This window comes from Phoenix dactylifera, unplaced genomic scaffold (genome assembly GCF_009389715.1).
Source record: "Phoenix dactylifera cultivar Barhee BC4 unplaced genomic scaffold, palm_55x_up_171113_PBpolish2nd_filt_p 000447F, whole genome shotgun sequence".
NCBI classification, from domain to species: domain Eukaryota; kingdom Viridiplantae; phylum Streptophyta; class Magnoliopsida; order Arecales; family Arecaceae; genus Phoenix; species Phoenix dactylifera.
In genome coordinates, this window is record NW_024067879.1 from 262,029 (window position 1) to 279,321 (window position 17,293).

Genomic DNA, 17,293 nt, shown 5'->3' on the forward strand with positions numbered 1-17,293 from the left:
TGACAGAACTTTTCATCACAACCTGCGAACTATAAACCAACCGTCAATCTCTACAATGGGTGAACATATTAGAACTTTGAATGAGTTGTTCGCACCCGCATCCGCTAGTCTCCCTACTTGCATAGTATTACCAATTAATAATACAGCCCAATTCGAGATTCGGGCTGCAACAATAAACATGTTACCCAAGTTTCATGGGTTCGAGAGTGAACAACCCTACATTCATCTAAACAAATTTTTGACAATCTGTCAAACATTTAGAAACCAAAACTTAGATGAAGAGGGTATTAAATTAAGGTTATTTTCCATGACTTTAGAGGATCGTGCTGCTGCATGGCTGTATTCCCTTGCTTCAAATTCCATCACATCATGGGAACAACTATCTAGGAAGTTCATGGCTAAGTTCTATCCCATGGTAAAAACTGAAAAAATTAAGGGATGCCATTAGAACTTTTAGAGAAAAATCTGAGGAGGAATTTTTCCAACTTTGGAAAAGATTCCATGATCTTTTGGACAAGTGCCCACACCATGGGCTTGATAAGGCTGATCTGGTCCACTTCTTTTATAAAGGACTAACTCCGGCACATAGAAACATGATTGAGTCCATGCATAAGGATAGGTTCATGAACCAAACCCCAGATCAAGCCTATGAATTTCTTATTGACTTAGTCGAGAACGCCCAAAATTAGAGTAGCTATGGTGAGGAAGTAAATAGAGATGAGTTCGGATCTAGAAAACCAGGTAATTATGAAATGAAAACAGATCCAGAACTCAAAAATGTCATGTCCAATCTGGTGACTGGAATGAACAACTTAAGTAAAAAGTTTGATGCTTTCACTGTTTCCACTAGTTCGAGTTCATACAAAGAGTCAAATCCCGTCATGAAAGTGGATCACGAGTCATATAGTTTGTGTGTCTTGTGTAACAGTCCGGAGCATCTAGTGGAGTGCTGCCCTAATCTGCCCACCATAAAGGTCGAGCAAGCAAATGCTCTAAATTCATATAGTGCCTTTAAGAAGCCCACTCCCAACTCATTTAGCCCAGTTTACTATCCTGATAATAGGTTCTACCCAAATTTCTCATACAAGCAGAATGAACCTATTCAGCATCAAGGTGGTCCACCAGGTTTTCAGAACAACTACCCCAGGATAGGTCCATCACAAATGAACCAACCTTTGGTTTCATCTGTACCTCCTTATAATGCCCCTATCCCACAGCAATCTTCACCATTAGAAACCATGATGGCCAATATGATGAAACAACAACAAGATTTTATCAAGCAACAACAACAGACCAATACAGCCCAAGCCCAGACTAACCAATTCCATGCGCAAGCAATTGCAAAACTTGAGATTAGTCTGAGCCAAATAGCTAACTCTCTAGAGGATGGGAAGAAAGGTGAACTACCTAGTCAACCAGTGCCTAATCCTAGTAGACAACAAAATCAAGGTCAGATAGGTCAGTATCAAATCAATTCTAATAGAAATCCGGCCTATGAAGTCCAGGCAATTACCACTTTAAGGTCTGGCAAGCAAGTGGACAATAAAGTCCAACTTCCTAAACATGAAAAAGAAAATAAAAATGAATATGATAAGAACCCTATTCAGAAGAGAGGTCAAGAACAGGATAAATCAGACAAAAAGGAAGAACCCATAGAAACATACAAACCTAAAGTTTCCTTTCCGAGTAGACTTCAGGACTCCAAGAAACAATCTAACTTTAATGAAATAATGAAAGTCTTTAAAACTGTTCAAATAAATATACCTTTCCTCGATGCCATACGATAAATTTCCTCCTATACAAAATTCTTGAAAGACCTCTCCACGGTCAAAAGAAAAACCAGCATTCCTAGGCAAGCTGTTATGGCTGCACAAGCCTCATCTCTCATTCAACAACAGATTGCCCCGAAATTCAAAGACCCTGGTTGCCCAACCATTGAAATAAAAATAGGAGAGATGATCATCCAGAGGGCCCTATTAGATTTAGGAGCCAGTGTGAACCTACTTCCCTACTATGTGTACCAAAAGTTAGGTTTGGAGGAATTAAAACCCACAAATCTTACCCTTTCCTTAGCAGATAGGATAGTGAAGTACCCCAAGGGGATTGTAGAGGATGTAATAGTGAAGTTAAACGAGTTTTACTATCTTGTGGATTTCGTTATCCTTGAGACTGAACCTGTAATACATCCAGACAGTCACACACCTATAATTTTAGGTAGACCTTTCTTAGCCACAGCAAATGTTGTGATAAATTGTCGAAATGGCATGCTTTGGCAATATGAAAGTCGAGCTTAATGTCTTCAATATAAGTAAACAACCACCAGACGATAAAGAAATCAATGAAGTTGATATGATTGAAAGTCTGGTTCAGGAGACTTTCTTACAAACTTATAATAAGGACCCTTTAGAGGCTTACCTTGCCCATTCCGAGGAAGGGGTCGAGCATGCGCTCCCTAATTCTGTTATCTTAATGAGCATAGATCGTCATCAGCCAACTGTTCTTCCTCGGACTCTTCCAAAACCATTCTTAGATAATGGTTGAAAAAAAGAGGGATTATGTCTGGCTGAAAACATAAAATTTAGCGCTCTTGGGAGGCAACCCAACATGTAAATATTTTTGTGCTCGAAAAAAAAATGCAGGTTTGTCCCTATTGTTGCCCAAGAAGATAACCCAAGAGGGGGGGTGAATTGGGTTTTAAGTAATAATTGCAAATTAAAACTTAATGAGTAACTAATTAATATTATTGCAGGCTGATTAATTAGATTACTAGTTGTAGTGAGTGGAGAGGATGGAAGAGACAATGAACCAATTACAAACACAAGAGGTTTTATAGTGGTTCGGAGCTAACCCTTGCTCCTACGTCCACTCCCCAAGCTTCACTTGGGAGTTCACTATAATCCCTAGGATTACAGCCGGTTGTTTTACAAGTTCACAACCCAACTTGTTGTTTTCACGAGATCATAACGAACTCGGTCGGTTTTCACAGGCTCACCGACTAGAACCGTCCGATTATTTTTCCGGAATCACAATCGAACCCTTACACCGTTGGTTTTAACTTCGGCTCACCAACAAACCTCAACAACCTTGATTCAATCCCCTGATTGAATCAAGTAACAAGAAAACAGTTTGTAAAGAGTACAGGAAAAGCTTCTTAAAAAGCAAATATGAACAATATAAATAATGTAGAGTTAGAAGCCCTCAAACAGATTTTGGAAGAGGAAGAAGGGGCTTCTCGAATTCTGAGTCTCCTCTTTGAATGCACTGATGATCTGATGTCAGAGGAGAGCCTTGAATGCGAAGGAAACGTTTGTTGGATGGAGTTCAATGCGCTTTTTCCTTCTTTCTCTTGTATTTACTCTTGAGAGCCTTTGGTAGGTGGAAATCCCTTTTTGTTTGAATGGAATAGCTCTCTTGATGTCTACTACTGTTCACTCTGGCTATTTAAGCAGTCCACTTTGAAAACTAGCCGTTAGACACCATTTTGTGGCCGTTCTGCACAATCTGCAACTCCTGACAGTGTATCCGTTGGGGTCGGAGTCGACTTGGCTGTTGCTGGAGTCGACTCACACTTTACTGGAGACGACTCGCCTATTATTCAGGATTTGAATTAAAGTGATGTCCCGTTCTGGAGTCGACTCGGCCAACCCTGGAGTCGACTCGCCAATGTCTGGAGATGACTCGGCCCTCCGGAGACGACTCGTTCTCAGGATTCCAGAGATCTGTTTTTTTGTATTTCTTTCTTGAGTCGACTCGGATCTTCTTGGAGTCGACTCGGCTCTCAGAGCCCGAAAACTGATCCTCTGTGTTTGGAGTTGAACTGCCTCGGAGTCGACTCGGATTTTGTTGGGGTCGACTCGGCTGACTTGGGAGTCGACTCGGGAGCACTTGGAGTCGGCCCGGCTCTCAGGATCCGAAAACTGTTTCTCTGTATTTTGAGTTGAGCTGCCTCGGAGTCGACTCGCACTTTGTTGGAGTCGACTCGGCTCTCAGGATCCGAAAACTGTTTCTCTGTGTTTTGAGTTGAACTGCCTCGGAGTCGACTCGCACTTTGTTGGAGTCGACTTGGCTCTCAGAATCCGAAAACTGATCCTCTGTGTTTTGGCTTGAACTGTCTTCTAGTCTTGCTTTCCTCTGAGAGTCGACTCGTACTTAACTAGGAGTCGACTCGCCAAACTTCGGAGTCGACTCGTAACCTTCTGGAGTCGACTCGGTTGCAGGGTCTGAAATACATTGTTCTGTCTTTCTTCTGTTACCCTTTGGAGTCGACTCGGAAACGTCGGAAGTCGACTCGGCAACCATCGGAGTCGACTCGAACCCTTCTGGAGTCGACTCGCTGACAGGGCCTGAAAATCAACTTTCTGTCTTTCTGTCAGTTCTCAGTCGGAGTCGACTCGTAGTGTACCGGAGTCGACTCGAGCATGTGCCAGAGCTTCTGAAACACTTGGAGTCGACTCGTAATCTTCCGGAGTCGACTCGAGCTTCAGACTTTGGTTCAAACTGAGTTCCATACTTAGCCAAAATGTATTGAACCAAAGCTAGAGACACTTAAACATAAATTCACAAATATTTGGCTGAAACACTAGATTGAATTCATTAGTATAAGATATACTCAAATGCTTTGAGCTCATCAAAATCAAATAGGGTTATAATCAATCACTCCACAATCTCCCCCTTTTTGATGATGACAAAACATTGAGTATTTGTAAAGTGAATTGCTCAACCAAAAGGAGATTTGTAATAAAGTTTTGAAATGAATTCAAGTGTTTAGTCATTTAATTTATCCAAAATTGAAAGGTTTGAAACAGTAAATCCTGAAGTTAAAGCTCCCCCTTTCATTTGGAATTATATAAGCCTTCATGTCATGCAATCAATTGTTTGGCTTATTTGTGTTTAATGAATTTGCTTTCTTAAGATTTCAAATTCTCCTCCTCAACATATGCATTCAATTTTGTTTAGATTCTCTGAATTTTCTTTTAATGTCTTGAAAGCTTTTGAGCTTAAATTTTTGGTTTTAGAGGGAAAATCTGCCAATTTGTTCTTGAGTATGATTCAACTAATCTCCGAATATCCCTTGAATAGATTCTAGAGATTACTCCTTTAGGAGCCCAACAGAGAGATAATGAGCCTCGAGGTATCGAATCCACTTAGAACAAATTACTTTGTGCTTTAAGAATTTTCTTTTTATTGATTCCCTTTACATTTCAATTCAATATATTTTCTCCTCCTTTTTGTCATCATAGCAAAAAGGCAGAAAGTACAGAAAAGTACAAGAACTCAAGAATGCACAATTTTGAAAGAAAATTTCTACTCATTGTATTAAATTCAAATTTGAGTACAAGTGTGATTACATATCAAAAGAGTCCTCAAGAGACTGTACATCATAAAAACAGATAAAAATACACTAATTTTTCTTTGTAGTGGAGGATGTGGCTCCCGTTTTCAGTCTACTCATTTGCATGACTAAGTTTATCCTCTCAGAGATGTTTCCTAGCTGCTCGATGATCTCCGAGGTGGCACTAGACTGTATCGTGGTGAGCTGGGTCACACTTTCTTGGAGGGTGTCAAGCTTGGAGATCAAGGCATTTGCTAGTCTCTCTGCTCCCTGAGTCTGGCTACCTAGCTCAATTCTGATGCTGTCTCGCATCTCCCTTGTGTCATTCTTTACATCGCTAATGTTCCAAAATTGAGCTTGAACTAGGCTCCTTATGTTGTAGATTTCCTCCTTCAGGTGTGCAATCATCTCGGTCACGGCTGCCAAGGAGGGGACTATCTCGGTGGAGGGAGCAATCTGAGAACCTCGCAGCTCTCTCAGAAGATCATCTCTCAGCTCCCTCACTATCTCCTGTCTCAACTCTCGGAGCTGCTCAGAAGATATCCTAACCTCCAGGGGCTGCTGCTGAGAAGGTGGGGCAGTGGAGGTGGAGGGCTCGGTATGAGTAGGACCAGAGGTAGAAGGATAGGTGGGAAGATCTGTATAGAGTTCCTGGTCATGGTCAGGGCTAGGGGAGTGGTGAGTGGTAGGGTCAGATGGTGTGGAAGTGGATGGTCTCCGTACCCAGACTCCCTCAACTCTATGAAAGCCCATATGATGGAGAGTCCCCTCACCCATACGATCTGTATGACGCAGTGAGCGAGAGGGTTCCCCCTCAGGAATAGGAACCTCTAACTCCCTAAAGATGAGAGTGAATAGCATACCGTAAGGGAGACTCAACCTAGGCTTATCTAGGGGTTCACAGATATATTTGTAGATGAGTTTAGGGAAGTTGATAGGAGTGTCCTGGAGTGTGTGGAACATCAAGGCTAGGTCCCTCTCAGAGATAAAATCGAATCGGCCAGTTTTTGGAAAGAGAGTCCTAGAAATGATACTGAGGAGGAGCCGTATTTCAGCTGAAAGCTGATTTGCAAACACTTCCTCTATAGGGGACTGAGGGGGTCTCTCTAATACTGTCGTAAGGGCCTCAGTCCTATCATGGGGGTGAGTGGGAAAGATCCCTTCTCGGGAGAGATGGAGGACTCGAGCAATGAAGTCCTCCGAGATGAATACAGGGACACCCGCTACGGTTTCCTGGATACCACCACTACCTCGGGCTACGGTCCCATAGAATTTTCTAACTAACCCCGGGTAAGTAGGGAGGTCTAATGAACAGAATAACTCTAACCCTTGAGCCCTGAGATGATGCCCTAGGGTGAACCCTTCCCGGGAGAGGAAGTCAAAGTCGACTTTCCTCTCGGTGGAGACTGCCCTCCCGGCGCACGGACACGAGGGAACCGGCCTAGGCGGGGAAGGAACCGGAGGTGGTGGCCTCGCGGGTTCGTTCTGAGCCTTTGACCGCCGCTCGGCGCCGCTCGCGGTGAGGGGTCTCTTCCGGCTTGGGACAACGATTTTCCTAGGCATTTTTGACCTACACACGGGGGAAGGACAAGAAAAAATGGAAGAAAACTCGACGGAGATGACCTAAAATGGGTCGGAGATGAGGTCGGAGACGGCTCTAGGGCTTTTGAACAGTGGCGGCTGAAAATAGAAGTGAAGAGAAAAACATTCCGCTTAGGGTTAAAAGTCGGATTCCCGACCTCGAGTCGACTCCGGTATGTCGCGAGTCGACTCGAACTCGAGTCGACTCCCAAATATGCGCGAGTCGACTCCCCCATGAGCCGACTCTAAAATGTATCCGAGTCGACTCGAACTTTGGCACACAACCAAGAATCTTGTTATTTTCGTGCCAAAAGAGAGAGTTATGGACTTATCTAGGATTTAAGAACTGATTTGATGATCATAGATAAGAAATCCTATGTCCAACATAAACTAATCCTCAAAATCAATGAACTAGAGGAGAGTATCACTAGAATGGATCAATCACTCCTAACCCTCTTCTTAGTATGCAAAATCGATCTTCACTCAAAGGTTTTGTGAAGATATCAGCAAGTTGATCATCAGTATAAACAAATTGAAGTGTCACATCACCATTCAGTACATGATCTCTTATGAAGTGATGTCTTATCTCAATGTGTTTAGTTCTTGAATGCTGAATTGGATTTTTAGTTAGATTAATGACACTTGTATTATCACAGTTTATGGAAATTTTATCTTGTTTAATGCCATAATCTTCAAGTTGTTGTTTAATCCACAAGATTTGAGCACAACAACTTCCGGCAGCAACATATTCGGCTTCCGCCGTAGATAGTGCAACCGAGTTTTGTTTCTTGCTAAACCAAGAGATTAAATTTTCTCTTAAGAATTGACATGACCCACTGGTGCTTTTTCTATCAAGTTTACAACCAGCAAAGTCTGAATCTGTGTACCCTATTAAGTTTATGCTAGATTCTTTAGAGTACCATAAACCTATATTTTTTGTTCCTATTAGGTATTTAAAAATTCTCTTAACTGTAATTAAATGTGATTCCTTAGGATTAGATTGATATCTAGCACACATGTATACACTAAACATGATATCAGGTCTACTTGCTGTAAGATATAGTAAAGAGCCTATCATACCTCTATACAGCTTTTGATCTATTGATTTACCTAATTCATCCTTATCTAGTTTGCATGATGAGCTCATGGGTGTGCTGATTGGCTTGTTTCCATCCATATCAAACTTCTTAAGCATCTCCTTGATGTATTTAGCTTGATTGATGAAGATCCCCTCTTTAGATTGTTTGATTTGGAGTCCGAGGAAATAGTTCAGCTTTTCCATCATGCTCATTTCAAATTCACTCTGCATTAAATCAGCAAATTCTTCGCAGAGGTGATTGTTAGTAGCACCAAAAATAATATCATCTACATAAATCTGCACTACTAACATTTCTTTATTTTTCTTCTTTAAAAACAGTGTTGTATCTACATTTCCTCTAGAGAATTCATGGTCTAATAGAAATTTGCTAAGTCTTTCATACCATGCTCTAGGGGCTTGTTTTAGACCATAAAGTACTTTGTTTAGTTTATATACATGATTGGGGTATTGATGATTTTCAAAACCAGGAGGTTGTTCTACATAAACCTCCTCATTAATATACCCATTCAAAAAGGCACTTTTTACATCCATTTGAAATAGTTTGAAGTCTTTAGAGCATGCAAATACTAGTAATAATCTAATTGCTTCAAGTCTAGCCACAGGAGCAAAGGTTTCATCAAAATCTATACCTTCTTCTTGATTATAGCCCTTTGCTACTAGTCTAGCCTTGTTTCTAACCACAACTTCATTTTTATCAAGTTTGTTTTTATATATCCATTTAGTTTCTATTATTGAGTATTCAGCAGGTCTTTCTACTAAATTCCATACCTTGTTTCTAGTAAATTGGTTTAGTTCCTCTTGCATAGCATTTATCCAATTTATATCATTTTTAGCTTCTCCAATGTTTTTAGGTTCTAAGTGTGAAACAAAAGCTAGGTGATTATTTAAGTTCCTAAGAGAAGCTCTAGTTCTAATAGGTTGTGATGGATCATCTAATATTAATTTTTTAGGGTGACCGTATGCATACCTCCAAGCCTTTGTAAGCCCATGATCATCAATTACCTCATGGCTTGTTGAGGTTTCTCCACTTTGCTTCGGTTCATCCTCTTGTAATGTCATATCATCTATCTTTTTCTCAAGTATTCCTGCATCATCATCAAGAGCTACTCTCTTGCTAGAAGAGACATCATTAGTATCATCAAAAACAACATGTATAGACTCTTCAATAACAAGAGTTCTTTTGTTGAAGACTCTATAAGCTTTACTTGATGTAGAATAGCCCAAAAAGATACCTTCATCAGATTTAGAATCAAATTTACCTAAGTTATCTTTGCCATTATTATGAATGAAACATCTACACCCAAAAACATGAAAATAGTTTACTTTGGGCTTTCTATCTCTCCAAAGTTCATAAGGTGTTTTCTTTATAATTGGTCTCAATAAAACTCTATTTAATATATGACATGATGTGTTAATGGCTTCTCCCCAAAAATACTTAGGGAGGTTACTTTCACATAACATGGTTCTAGCCATTTTCTCTAGGGTTCTATTCTTTCTTTCCACAACTTCATTTTGTTGTAGTATCCTAGGTACAGAGAAATTATGAGTTATTCCCTTTTTACTACAGAATTCATCAAATAGATGATTTTCAAATTCCGTTCCATGATCACTTCTAATAGCTATGACTGAAGCATTTCTTGCATTAGTTACTTCCTTATGAAATTTCTTAAATACAGAAAATGCTTCATCTTTATGAGCTAAAAACATGACCCAAGTATATCTAGAAAAATCATCTACAATAACAAGACCATATTTGTTTCCACCAAAGACTTGTGGTTCTAGTTGGTCCAAATAGATCCATGTGTAGTAGTTCAAGAGGTCTAGAGGTAGAGACACAATTTATGGATTTAAAAGAGCTCCTAGATTGTTTGCCATATTGACATGCTTCACAAATTTTATTTTTCTCAAATTTTAGTTTTGGCAAACCTATTACAGAATCTCTTTTAACTAACTTAGATATTGTATCCATACTTGCATGACCTAATTTACGGTGCCATAACCAACTTGCATCATCAACCTTAGTATCACTAGCTACTAAGCAAGGACTGTTTTTAGCAAGGTCTTCAAGATCTACTACATAGACGTTACCACGTCTAATTCCTTTAAATACTAATCCATTGTCAATTGAGTTGGTTATGATGCATAAAGATGGTTTAAACAAAATATCAAAACCTCTGTCACATAATTGACTAACGCTAAGTAGGTTATGCCTAAGACCATCTACAAATCGTACATTATCAATGAAGGTTGAAGAGGTGATTTGTACTTTACCTATACCAATGATGTGACCTTGGTTATTGTCTCCAAATGTCACAGCACCTTCCTTCTTAGGCTCTAAGGTAAAGAATTGCTCCTTGTCACCCGTCATATGTCTTGAGCAACCACTATCCAAATACCAATAGTTTTTGTCGACTTTGGCTGCAAGACACTCTTACACAAGAAAATCATACAATTTTAGGTACCCAAGTTTTCTTGGGTCCTTCAAGGTTAGTAATGTTGGTTCCTTTTGGAACCCAAATCTTTTTAATTTTTCTTTTAGCTTCTTCTTTCCTATGGTCACACACATTAGCTTTATGTCCTACTTTTCCACAACAAAAACAGGTTATATTCTTAGTTTTACTTTCTCCTGCTTTCACAAAGAAATTTTTAAGGAGCTTTTGCTTATTATTAGGTTTATACCCTAAACCAGCTCTATTAAACACAGCTCGTTGATTGTTAAGTATCATTTCCAATTTTTCAGAACTATATGTAAACTTTTCAACAATAGGTTTGTATTTTTCAAGCTCTTGTGTTAGCTTTTGTTTTTTGTTTTTAGTATGTTTAAGTCTTTTGTAAGATTATCTTTTAAAGTTTGTTTACCGTTTTTAAGTTCTGAAATTTTCTTGGTTAGTTTTTCGTTATCTTTAATTAAGGTATTAGTTTTTTGAATTAACATTTGGTTGCTTGTTTTAAGTTTTAAATTTTCTTTAATGATAAAATCCTTGTCCTTAATTAATTTATCATACTTATGGAAGTGAGATTGATTAGTTAGTTTTAGTTCTTTATTCTTAAGATTTATTGTCTTATATTCATCCATTAGTTCATTAAAAGCATCATACAATTCATCAAAGGTAAAATCTAAATGCGTTTCAGATGTTACCTCATTTTCATTTGCCATAAAACAGAAGTTGGCCTTTTTCTCTTGTTCCTCATCCGATGATGATGATGATGAATCGGAGTCTGTCAGGGTGGTGACAAGAGCTTTCTTCTTCTTGTGCTTGATGCTCTTCTTCAGTAATAGATAGTCGATTCTGAAATGTCTCGATTTCTTGCACTCATAGCAACCGATTTCCTCACTTTCCTTTTCTTACCTTTGTCCTTGTTGTAGAAATTTGAGAGTCCTCTCCTTTGATGAAAGGACTTCTTCCGGTTGATGAACTTTCTGAACTTTCGCACGAGAAGAGCCTCATCATCATCTCCCTCATTGTCTTCTTCTTCGCTGCTGCTACTGCAAGATGGATCTTTGTTAGAAGAAGTAGATTTGAGGGCTATTACCTTTTTCTTATGAGAGGATTCTTCTTCGCTGTGTTGTTTCATTGTGAGCTCATGCGTCATCAGGGATCCAAGAAGCTCCTCGAGTGGCAGCTTGTTTAAGTCCTTGGCTTCTTGGATTGCCGTTACATTGGCTTCCCATGACCTTGGCAAAGATCGAAGAATTTTTCTGACAAGGTCACTGTTAGCATAACTTTTGCCAAGGCTTTTTAGACCATTGACAATATCAGTAAATTTAGTAAACATGCAAGTGATAGTTTCATTAGAATCCATTTTAAATAGTTCATACTTATGAACTAGCATGTTTATTTTGGATTCCTTTACTTGATTCGTGTCCTCGTGGGTCACTTCAAGTCTGTCCCATATCTCTTTTGCAGAACTGCAAGTAGAGACTCTATTGAATTCATTACGGTCTAAGGCATAATAAAGCACATTCATTGCTTTGGCATTTAGTTGTGCCTTCCTTCTATTATTGTCATCCCAATCTTTTTCAAGCTTGGGAATAATAATGTTATCTACAAAAATAGAAGGAATGTATGGTCCATTAACTATGATACTCCAAATCTCATAGTCTTGGGCTTGGATAAATATTTTTATCCTAGCCTTCCAATAGGCGTAGTCGGTTCCATTGAAGAATGGAGGCCTATTGGTGGATTGTCCCTCAATAAGTGAAGATCCAAAAGGGGTTGTCATTTTGATCTTTTACTCTTTTGATAGAAGAGCTCCTGCTCTGATACCACTTGTTGCCCAAGAAGACAACCCAAGAGGGGAGGGTAAATTGGGTTTTAAGTAATAATTGCAAATTAAAACTTAATGAGTAACTAATTAATATTATTGCAGGCTGATTAATTAGATTACTAGTTGTAGTGAGTGGAGAGGATGGAAGAGACAATGAACCAATTACAAACCACAAGAGGTTTTATAGTGGTTGGGAGCTAACCCTTGCTCCTACGTCCACTCCCCAAGCTTCACTTAGGAGTTCACTATAATCCCTAGGATTACAGGCGGTTGTTTTACAAGTTCACAACCCAACTTGTTGTTTTTACGAGATCACAACGAACTCGGTCGGTTTTCACAGGCTCACCGACTAGAACCACCCGATTGTTTTCCCGGGATCACAATCGAACCCTTACACCGTTGGTTTTAACTTCGGCTCACCAACAAACCTCAACAACCTTGATTCAATCCCCTGATTGAATCAAGTAACAAGAAAACAGTTTGTAAAGAGTATAGGAAAAGCTTCTTAAAAAGCAAATATGAACAATATAATAATGTAGAGTTAGAAGCCCTCAGACAGATTTTGGAAGAGGAAGAAGGGGCTTCTCGAACTCTGAGTCTCCTCTTTGAATGCACTGATGATCTGATGTCAGAGGAGAGCCTTGAATGCGAAGGAAACGTTTGTTGGATGGAGTTCAATGCGCTTTTTCCTTCTTTCTCTTGTATTTACTCTTGAGAGCCTTTGGTAGGTGGAAATTCCTTTTTGTTTGAATGGAATAGCTCTCTTGATATCTACTACTGTTCACTCTGGCTATTTAAGCAGTCCACTTTGAAAACTAGCCGTTAGACACCATTTTGTGGCCGTTCTGCACAATCTGCAACTCCTGACAGTGTATTCGTTGGGGTCGGAGTCGACTCGCTCGATCTGGAGTCGACTCGGCTGTTACTGGAGTCGACTCACACTTTACTGGAGACGACTCGCCCACTGTTCAGGATTTGAATTAAAGTGCTATCCTGTTCTGGAGTCGACTCGGCCAACCCTGGAGTCGACTCGTCAATGTCTGGAGATGACTCGGCCCTCCCGGAGACGACTCGTTCTCAGGGTTCTAGAGGATCTATTTTTTTGTATTTCTTTCTCGAGTCGACTCGGATCATCTTGGAGTCGACTCGGCTCTCAGAGCCCGAAAACTGATCCTCTGTGTTTGGAGTTGAACTGCCTCGGAGTCGACTCGGATTTTGTTGGGGTCGACTCGGCTGACTTGGGAGTCGACTCGGAAGCACTTGGAGTCGGCTCGGCTCTCAGGATCCGAAAACTGTTTCTCTGTGTTTTGAGTTGAACTGCCTCGGAGTCGACTCGCACTTTGTTGGAGTCGACTCGGCTCTCAGAATCCGAAAACTGTTTCTCTGTGTTTTGAGTTGAACTGCCTCGGAGTCGACTCGCACTTTGTTGGAGTCGACTCGGCTCTCAGAATCCGAAAACTGATCCTCTGTGTTTTGGCTTGAACTGCCTTCTAGTCTTGCTTTCCTCTAAGAGTCGACTCGTACTTAACTAGGAGTCGACTCGCCAAACTTCAGAGTCGACTCGTAACCTTCTGGAGTCGACTCGGTTGCAGGGTCTGAAATACATTGTTTTGTCTTTCTTCTGTTACCCTTTGGAGTCGACTCGAAAATGTCGGGAGTCGATTTGGCAACCATCGGAGTCGACTCGAACCCTTCTGGAGTTGACTCGCTGACAGGGTCTGAAAATCAACTTTCTGTCTTTCTGTCAGTTCTCAGTCGGAGTCGACTCGTAGTGTACCAGAGTCGACTCGAGCATGTGCCAGAGCTTCTGAAACACTTGGAGTCGACTCGTAATCTTCCCGGGAGTCGACTCGAGCTTCAGACTTTGGTTCAAACTGAGTTCCATACTTAGCTAAAACGTATTGAACCAAAGCTAGAGACACTTAAACATAAATTCACAAATATTTGGCTGAAACACTAGATTGAATTCGTTAGTATATAGTATACTCAAATGCTTTGAGCTCATCAAAATCAAATAGGGTTATAATCAATCACTCCACACCTATTGTCACTTTACCCACCCATATTAGGTAACTTCTCCTCTATCCTATTACTGCTTTAAATTTTCTTTAACATTGAGGACAATGTTAGATTTAGGTATGGGGGAGAAAATATTTTTGATTTTTTATGCAATTAAAAAATTAAAATTAAAAAAAAAGAAAAAAAAAGGGATTTCAAATTTTTAACTCAAACTCTATTCTTTTTGACTGTACAAACTAGGAATTGCTTTGACAATAGCTGAGTTAAGTAATATGATAGCAGTTCTAGCTTGAATTTTCGTCCCACCTATCTTCTGCTAATATGGTACAAGATGAGTTAGCACCTACACGTAAGCACATGAATAGTGGGGTATATAAACTTACGACTAATATGAATACTTTTAATCTTCGGGATAATTTAAAGTTATATGTGTGATGAACACCCTAATCAAAAAAAAGAAAAAAAAAGAGATAAAATATAATAAAATAATGAGTTTAATTTAAGTCTTCTCACTGAGTAACCGGGCCTTTTGCCTGGCAAGCAGCGAGTGTTCGCGTAAAAAGGTGAGGATGATTGCGATTAAACTCTGAGTGACTAATTTGGCCTTGAAGCCTAGTTAACTTGAGTTATTAAGCCTGTTAGGGTGTCTCTATACCTAGTGCCCTGAGCCATCTGGATCGAAAGTCATTGGCCTAACACTCGCTACATGGGTCAGCTAGAAAGCTTAATATGGCTAGATATTGCACAAGTCATTCTTCTTAGCATTCAGTCTGATAAAAAAATAAATAAATAAATCCGGGGTGTTCATTACCATTTAACTCTAGAAAGTCTTGAAAATTGGAGTGATCATGTTGGAAGTAAGTGAAAGCCACTCATTTATTTGATACTATCTTGCACCTCACTATATTCTTGACTTGTTAGCAGATAGATGGGGTGTAATGAAACTTGAGTTAAAGTCTGCTTAAATATGATAGCTATAAGTTTTTATTGTCCTTGCAATTCTAGTTTCATACAGTAATACTTGTTCAAATTTCGAGTTAAAATTTGGAAATCCCTGACTAATGAAGTTTGTGGGTAACTTCTTTGCAAACCCTCACGAGACAACACTCGTCCACTAGGGTAACCTAGGGGTTTAACGGCTTGTTGCACGTGCTAAGTGCAATCATAATGCTCTACGAAAGTGAGTATTTATCTTAGTATATTTATATAATAAATAACACTTTTGTAATTTTATCATTTTCGCACTAAATTGCTAGAGACTAGCAATAAGCTAGTTGGGGGTGTGATGAGAGCACAAAAGTGCAATCATCGTACCATCTTAATTAGTACTATAGTTAATTTTTAATGATAAAATTAATTAATTAACATTGTATTTGTGTTTGAGTGCAAGGAGTCCAAGAGACCCAATAATTTTGGGTTTGAGCCCAATGCCCGGCAGCTCGAGCTCAACAAATTCCCCAGCTGCCATGCAAGCATGAAATCCTGCGTCGTCCATCAGGTCACCTACCAAATCAATCCCGCATCAAAGGCCCCGTGATCATTTCCTTCTCGGCCATCTGCCCAGCCAATCATCAACATCCCAAATAAATCCACTTCGTCCGCATTGTCAACGAGTCCTCCTAGCATCCCACGGATCACGCCGTCATCACAGCCGTCCATCTCGTGATCAGATCAAGCTCCCATGCATGTGAAGCATCCGCGCGTCCCCACCTTCCTTCATAGCCGTGGCATCCGTCCCAGCTTCATCCCGTGCGAAAGAAGGGGAGAAGAAAGGATTCATCCCATCCGCATTCCTCTTCCGGCTTCCCAGCGATCCCGTCTTCCGAATGCCAGCGCCTCAGCCCGCGTCTCACCCTTCCGTGAAGCCAGCCATCATCCTCTTCCCCCTCCCAGATCCAAGCCGTGAACGCCTCCTCCCGTCTTCAACGCCATCATCCCGTGGCTAGCCCCCTCTCCCATGGAATCCAAGCCTCCCGTGATGCTAGCAGTGGTCCCACAGAGCCTCCACCTCAGCCCGCCAGCCCCTCCTTCCCGTCGGCATTCATTTCAACGCGTCCCCGTGATAGTAGCATCCGACGTCCGCTCCGCGATTCCTCCCAGCGATCCCGCATCCAGCGCCTCCTCCTCCAGCAACGGTTCCCGGATCCAAGCATCATCAGTGATCCCGTGACCAGCCGTGAATCACCCTGCGCCCGAGCTCCATGGATCGTGCCTCCAAGTCCGCCCTTCCGGAATCCCAAGCATCCTCAGCCTATAAATAGGAGGGTGGCTGGCGGGTCCAAAGAGAGGAGGGGGAGCTCTCGGCTGGGTGGTGGCCGGTGGGTCCAAGAAAGAAACAGGAGAGCTCTGTTTTGGGGAAGAAGAAAAAAAAAAGGAAAATTAGTATTCCACCGTGGGAGAGAGAGAGGAAAGAGAAGTGATTTTTTTTCTTTTATTCCACCGTGGGAGAGAGAGAGAGGAAAGAGAAGTGATTTTTTTTTCTTTGTTTTCTTTTCTTTATTTTATTTGCAAAATAGGAGGAGTATTAGGCCTCTAATCTCCACTTTTATTTGTAATCAGTTTTCTTTGTATGAAATCCATCAATTTTCTTTTATACAATCTATGTTCTAAGTTTCAGTTTAATTCCTACAATTTATTTTATTTGTACTGAAAATCTTATTTAAATGTTTTTTTTTGCTGTTTGACCACTACTCTATTACATTCTCAATTACAAAGTTTTCTTTCTTTCTTTTGTTTATTCTTCAATAAGAAAACATTCTCCGGTAGACTAGAGAATCATTTAACATCCTCCAAGTAATGTTTTTTTTAATCATTCAAAAATAGATTTCGAATCCGAGTGAATGTTTTAATTTTTATGCAACTCCAATCGCCTCCCTGTGGATCGACCTCTTACGACCACTATTCTTCGAGTAGAATAGGTAAGAGTAAATTAAATTTAAACTTTGTTTGTCGATTCTAACAACGATCTGTTTAGCGTATTTTTTAGGTAAACA